Raw genomic sequence first — 6,564 nt, forward strand, 5'->3', positions numbered from 1 at the left:
CAAGCCTCCATCGCAATTGCGAGACTGGCTTCGCAATTGCGAAGCCTCTCACCCCAGCCCACCATCGCAATTGCGACCTGCACCTCGCAAATGCGAACATGTTCTCGCATTTGCGAGACCTGCAGCACCAGAAAACCAGCAACACTGAAACAAGTCCAAAACATTTCAAAACACGTTTGAAACTCCCTCGAGCCCCCAAGGCTACGCATCAAAGATCCACACAAGTCTAGAAGCATAATATGAACTCGCTCGAGAGCTTAAAATATAAAAACTAACATCCGAAAGCATGAATCGAAAACAAAATGCGTCGATTTTACAATGAAACTCAAAAACTTCTAAAATCACAACCAAGCGTCTTATTCCTACTAAACCAACTTTGAATGAGATCAAACTTTGTACACAAGTCCCAAATGACAAAAAGGACCTATAATAAGTCCTGAAACCAAAATCCATACCTAATAATCACAAAGTAAACCCATGATCAAACTTAGGGAAATTTTAAACCTTCAAATTGCCAACTTTGGGCAAAAAGAGCCAATTCATCCTAGGAACCTCCGAATTCAGTTTCGGACATACCCCTAAGTATAAAATCACCATACGACCCTATTGGAACCATCAAAACACCATTCCGGGGTCATTTTCCCAAAAGTCAAACCTTGGTCAACTCTTCCAATTTAAGCTTCCAAAGTAGGAACCAAGTTTTCCAAATCAACCCAAAACCTCCCCGAAACCAAACCAACCATCCTCGCAAGTCACATAATAACAAATACACATACGCGAATCTTCAAAAGGGGAAACGAGACTCAAATACACAAAACGATCGGCCGGGTCATTACATTCTCCCCATCTTAAACAAATATCCATCCTCTACGAGTAAAGAGACATACCTGAAATGCAAAAACAATGAGGATATCGGCTTTGCATATCATGCTCAGTCTCCCAAGTTATCTCCTAGGCCAATTGCGATCTCCACTGAACCTTCACTGATGCAATGTTCTTCTACCTCAACTTCCAGACCTGCCTGTCCAAAATGGCTACCGGCTCCTCAACAAAAGTCAAGTTCTTGTTCACTGCACCGAGTTGAAATTTAACACATGTGATGAATCCTCATAGTACTTCCGGAGCATGAAAACATAGAACACCGGGTGAACACTTGATAAACTAGGTGGCAAAGTAAGTTTGTAGGCCACCTCACCAACTCTCTCTAGAACCTCAGAAGGACCAATATACCGAGGGCTGAACTTGCCCTTTTTCTCAAACCTCATCACACATTTCAGGGGCGAAACTCTAAGTAGAACCCTCTCACCCACCATAAATGCCACATCACAGGCCTTCTTATCAGCATAACTCTTTTTCCTAGACTACGTCGTACGAAGCCGCTCTTAAATCAATTTCACCTTCTCTAAAGCATCACGAACCAATTCAATGTCCAACAACCTAGCCTCCACATGTTCAAGCCAACCAATCGAAGAACGACATTGCCTCCCATATAAGGCCTCATACAAAGCAATCTGGATGCACGACTGATATTTGTTATTGTAGGCGAACTCTACTAGCGGTAGAAACTAATCCCACTGACCCCGAAAATAAAAAAACAAAGGCTCGCAACGGGTCCTCCAAGATATGAATAGTACGCTTGGACTGCCAGTACGTCTGTGGATGAAATGTCATACTCAACTCAACCAGTGTTCCCAACTCATGTTGCACGACTCTCTAAAAATGTGAAGCAAACTACGTGCCTCGATCCGAGATAATAGACGCAGGCACACCTTGTAGGCGAACGATCACTCTAAGATAAATCCGAGCCAACTGTTCTGAATTGCTGGTAGTCATGGCTAGAATGAAGCATGCAGACTTGGTCACTCTATCCACAATAATTCCACCCATCATCAAATCTCCATAAGGTCTGTGGCAGCCCAACCACAAAATCCATAGTGATGCGCTCCCACTTCCACTCCGGTATATCTAGCCTCTGGATCAAACTACCCGGTCTTTGATGCTCATACTTAACCTGCTGACAATTCAAACACCGTGTCATATACTCAACAATATCTTTCTTCATCCTTCTCTACTAGTAGTGTTGCTTCAAATCATGGTACATCTTCGCGGCACCCGGATGTATGGAATATCGCGAACCATGGGCTTCCTAAAGAATCATCTCTCGCAACCCATTCACATTTGGCACATAAATTTGACCTTAAAGCCTCAATACCCCGTCATCATCAATAGTCACCTCCTTAGCATCGTTGTGTTGCACTGTGTCCTTAAGGACAAGCAAGGGGGGATCATTATACTGACGCACCTTGATGCGCTCAAACAAAGACGATCATGATACAATGCAAGCCCCTGCCAGCCTCCAGAATATCCAACCTCACGAACCTATTGGCCAAAGCCTGAAAATACAAAGCTAACGGTCTCTCCCCAGTTGGGATAAAAGTAAGACTCCCCAGGCCTTCAGCCTTCTTACTCAAAGCATCGGCCACCACATTGGCCTTCCCGCGATGATAAAAAATAGTGATATCATAGTCCTTTAGTAGCTCTAACCACCTCTGTTGCCTCAAGTTTAAGTCTTTTTGCTTGAACAGATGCTGAAGACTCCGGAGATCCGTGTATACTTCACAAGACACGCCATAAAGATAGTTCCTCCAAATCTTGAGCGGGTGAACAATGGATGCTAACTCCAAATCGTGCACTAGGTAGTTCTTCTCTTAGGGATTCAACCGAGGTAAATCATAGGCAATCACCCCACCATCCTACATCGATACATACCCAATGTCAATCCATGAAGCATCACAATAGATTGTATATGAACCCGATACTGAAGGAAAAACTAGAATTGGAGTTGTAGTCAAGGCAGTCTTGAGCTTTTGAAAGCTCTCCTCATATTCGTCAGATCACCAGAAAGGGGCACCATTCTACATCAACTTAGTCAAAGGTGCTTCTATAGATGAAAACCCCTCCATGAAGCGGCGATAATACCCAGCCAAGACTAGAAAACTCTGGATCTCAGTAGCGGTAGAAGGTCTGGGCCAACTCTAAACTGCCTTAATCTTCTTCGGATCCGCCTTAATCCCCTCACTGGATAGCACGTCTTGAGCACAATCCTCAAGTGATGTTCATCAATAAAGACAATGAAGAAGGAACCCAAATATGGATGAAACATGTTATTCATCAAGGGCATGAAAGTTGATGGGGAGTTGGTCAATCCAAAAGATATCAACCAAGAACTCATAATGCCCATAACGGGTCCTAAAAGCCGTCTATGGAATATTTGAAGCCTGTATCATCAATTGATGGTACCCCGATCTCAAGGCAATCTTCGAGAATACCCTGGCACCCAGAAGCTGATCAAATAAATCATCAATACGTGGTAGTGGTTACTTATTCTTAATAGTAACCTTGTTCTTCTGCCTGTAGTCAATGTACATCCTCATAGAACCATCTTTCTTCTTTACAAATAGTATCGGCGCACCCCAAGGTGAGGCATTAGGCCTGATAAAACTCTTATCAAGCAGCTTTTGTAAATGTTCCTTCAATTACTTTAGCTTCGCTTGTTCCATGCGATATGGTGGAATCGAGATGGGCTGAGTTCCCGACACCAGATCAATACCAAAATCAATATCCCTGTCGGGTGGCATACCCGGCATATCTGCATGAAACACATCTAAGAAATCCCTCACTAATGGAATTGACTTGACAATAGGAGCGTTGGCACTAACATCCCTCACAAAGGCTATGTATGCCAAGCACCTTTTCTCAACCATCCGCTGAGCTTTCAGATAAGACACCACCTTACTAGGAACATGACCCAAGGAACATGTCCACTCCAACCTCGGTAACCCCAGCATAGCCAACGTCACGGTCTTAGCGTGACAATCAAGAATAGTGTGATACGGTGACAACCAATCCACGCCCAAAATAACATCAAAATCCACCATATTAAGTAAGAGAAGGTCAATCGTAGTCGCATAGCCCTCAATAGTGACCAAATGGAATTGATAGATATGGTCCTCCACAATAGAATCCCCAACGGGTGTAGATACATAAATAGAAGCATCCAAAGAATTACGAGACATATCCAAATATGAAACAAAATAGGATGACAGATAAGAATAAGTAGAACCCGGATCAAATAAAATTAATGCATCTTTATGATATACCAGAACAATACCTGTAATGACGGCATGATGCAATTGCCTCAGTCTTACAAGGAAAATCATAACAACGGGCCTAGCCTCCCCTTCTAGGATTTTCCCTAACCGCCTATCCTCCACTCTAGTTGGCTATACATGTGGAGTGGCATCTGAGTGGAAACCATAGCCTGAGTACCCTACTGAGTTCCACCCCTCCGAAGTTTGGGAAATCTGTCACAATGTGCTTAGTATCACCGAACTCAAAGTAACCCCTCTATGGACGTGGCAGTTGGTACTGAGTATGTCCCGTACGACTGGATAACCATTGTAGGAACCCCATGCAGAAGGTGCACTGAAAGATGGTTATCTCCACAACCTGTATGAATGGAGTCTCGATCTCCAACTCTCGCGCCATCCTAAATTTGAGGTTATAGCCGAGTCCCTTAATAAGTCTACGGACTATCTCTTTGACACTAGAAACCAAAGCAGGTGAATAACGAGACAACTTTGTAAACCTCATAGCATACTCGAACACAGTGATACTTCCCTGGCGAAACTGCTCGAACTCGGTGTGCAATTCATACCTGCTGGTCTATGAAATAAACTCTCTCATGAAGATATCAATTAACCGGGACCAAGTAAGTGGTGCTCCGTCAGCTGGCTACTCGCCTCATAATTATTCCACCACTTATATACTGGCCCCGTTTGCTGAAAAGTAGTGAGGTTAACCCTGCTCAACTCTACCAAACCCATAGCTTGCAAGATACGATGACATTGGTCTAAAAAACCTTGTGCATCCTCAGAAGGTCCACCACTGAAATGAGGAGGATGATACTTCTGGAACCTTTTTAACCTCTTCCACTCCTCAATCGATGCAACTCGCCCGATCTCAGGCTGAACCACAACTGCAGGTTGCACCGGCATAACACTCGGAGCTTGATCAATATGAGCTCGCTGCTCTGGAGTATGTGCAGAAGGAGTTTGGACCCCCCCCCCCATCCTCTGAATTAGCTGGTGCAACTGGGATCAACCCCGCCTAAGCCAAAGTCCCAAACATGCTCAGAACGTACGCCAAGATCTCCTAAAGTTTAGGCATAGCAACAGGTGCCTCGGGTACCTGCTCCCCAACTGGAGCTACTAGTGGCTCCTCACTCGTGAACCTAGTACAACACCTTTCTGCGGCAAGTGCTCCTGATCTGCCTCTGCCCCATTCTCTAGCAACACCGGCCCTAGAGGAAGCATCATCGGTAACTGAAGCTCGTGTCCTCAACATCTGTGAGAGAATTGAAAAACAAAGGCTCAAATTTCGAAACCAATAAATCCACACAATAAAGAATGAAAGAAGTGAAATTTCATAATAGTCTGTAGCCTCTCGAAGATAAGTATAGGTGTTTCTGTACCGATCCTCAAGACTCTACTAAACTTGCTTAAGACTCATAGAACTTATGAACCTAGAGCTCTGATACCAACTTATTACGATCCAAATCGCACCATAGAGGTCGTGATGGCACTTAGTTCCTAATACTAGGTAAGCCTAACACATAATGATAGCAATCAAAATATAATAACTTCAAAATTAAATTAAAAAAATTGAGAAATGTCATAACACATCAAAACGGAGATACGACACTCATCATCTCAAAACCCAATAATATAGAGTCATAAGTTTTACAAGGAATGCATAACAAATCTCAAGCGTGCATCACTATTTGGAATACATAAACAGTAGAAAAGAAAGTAAATAGGGTGACTCCGAGACCTGCAAACAGAATAGCAAGGATACCTTAAAATCTCCAATAACTCTAGCACCTCCTAACGATTAGCTCAATCCGAAGTACCTGGATTTGCCTAAAGAATGTGTATAAGCATAGTATGAGTATACCACAGTCAGTACCCAGTATGTATCAAGACTAAACTCGGCGAGTATGATACTCACTAGTCAAATAACCTGTACAAAATATCCAAAAAAACTGACAACAAGTGCATAATGAAACAAATATCAATAACCTCGTAGAGCGTGTAACAGCAACTCAATGTAAAATAAGCCATTTTTGCCAATAAAATATCAAATAGAGTAGGGCATATGATATCATAGCAAAATCAACCAGCAACTTATAAAACGCAAGACAGAAATATTTATGAAATAAGTATATGAGCAAGATATCAACCTCATTCCAACATATGAACAACATCAAAGGAATACCCCAAAATATCACATAACATTATCAATAATGCCTCACTTATGTCTCCGTGTGCGCATCACCATGGATTGCTCCCCTTATGTCGCCACATGCGCATAAGCCACCCTTATCTCGTCGTATGTGCATTACAATGAAACACCTCCCTTATGTCGGTGCATGCGCATCTCGCTAATAAGTGTAGATTTTATCCACTTTTTAGTACCTTCTTGCTTTAGATTTAGTCCGAAAGT

Source organism: Nicotiana tabacum, chromosome 2, assembly GCF_000715075.1.
Source record: "Nicotiana tabacum cultivar K326 chromosome 2, ASM71507v2, whole genome shotgun sequence".
Classification (NCBI taxonomy): Eukaryota; Viridiplantae; Streptophyta; class Magnoliopsida; order Solanales; family Solanaceae; genus Nicotiana; species Nicotiana tabacum.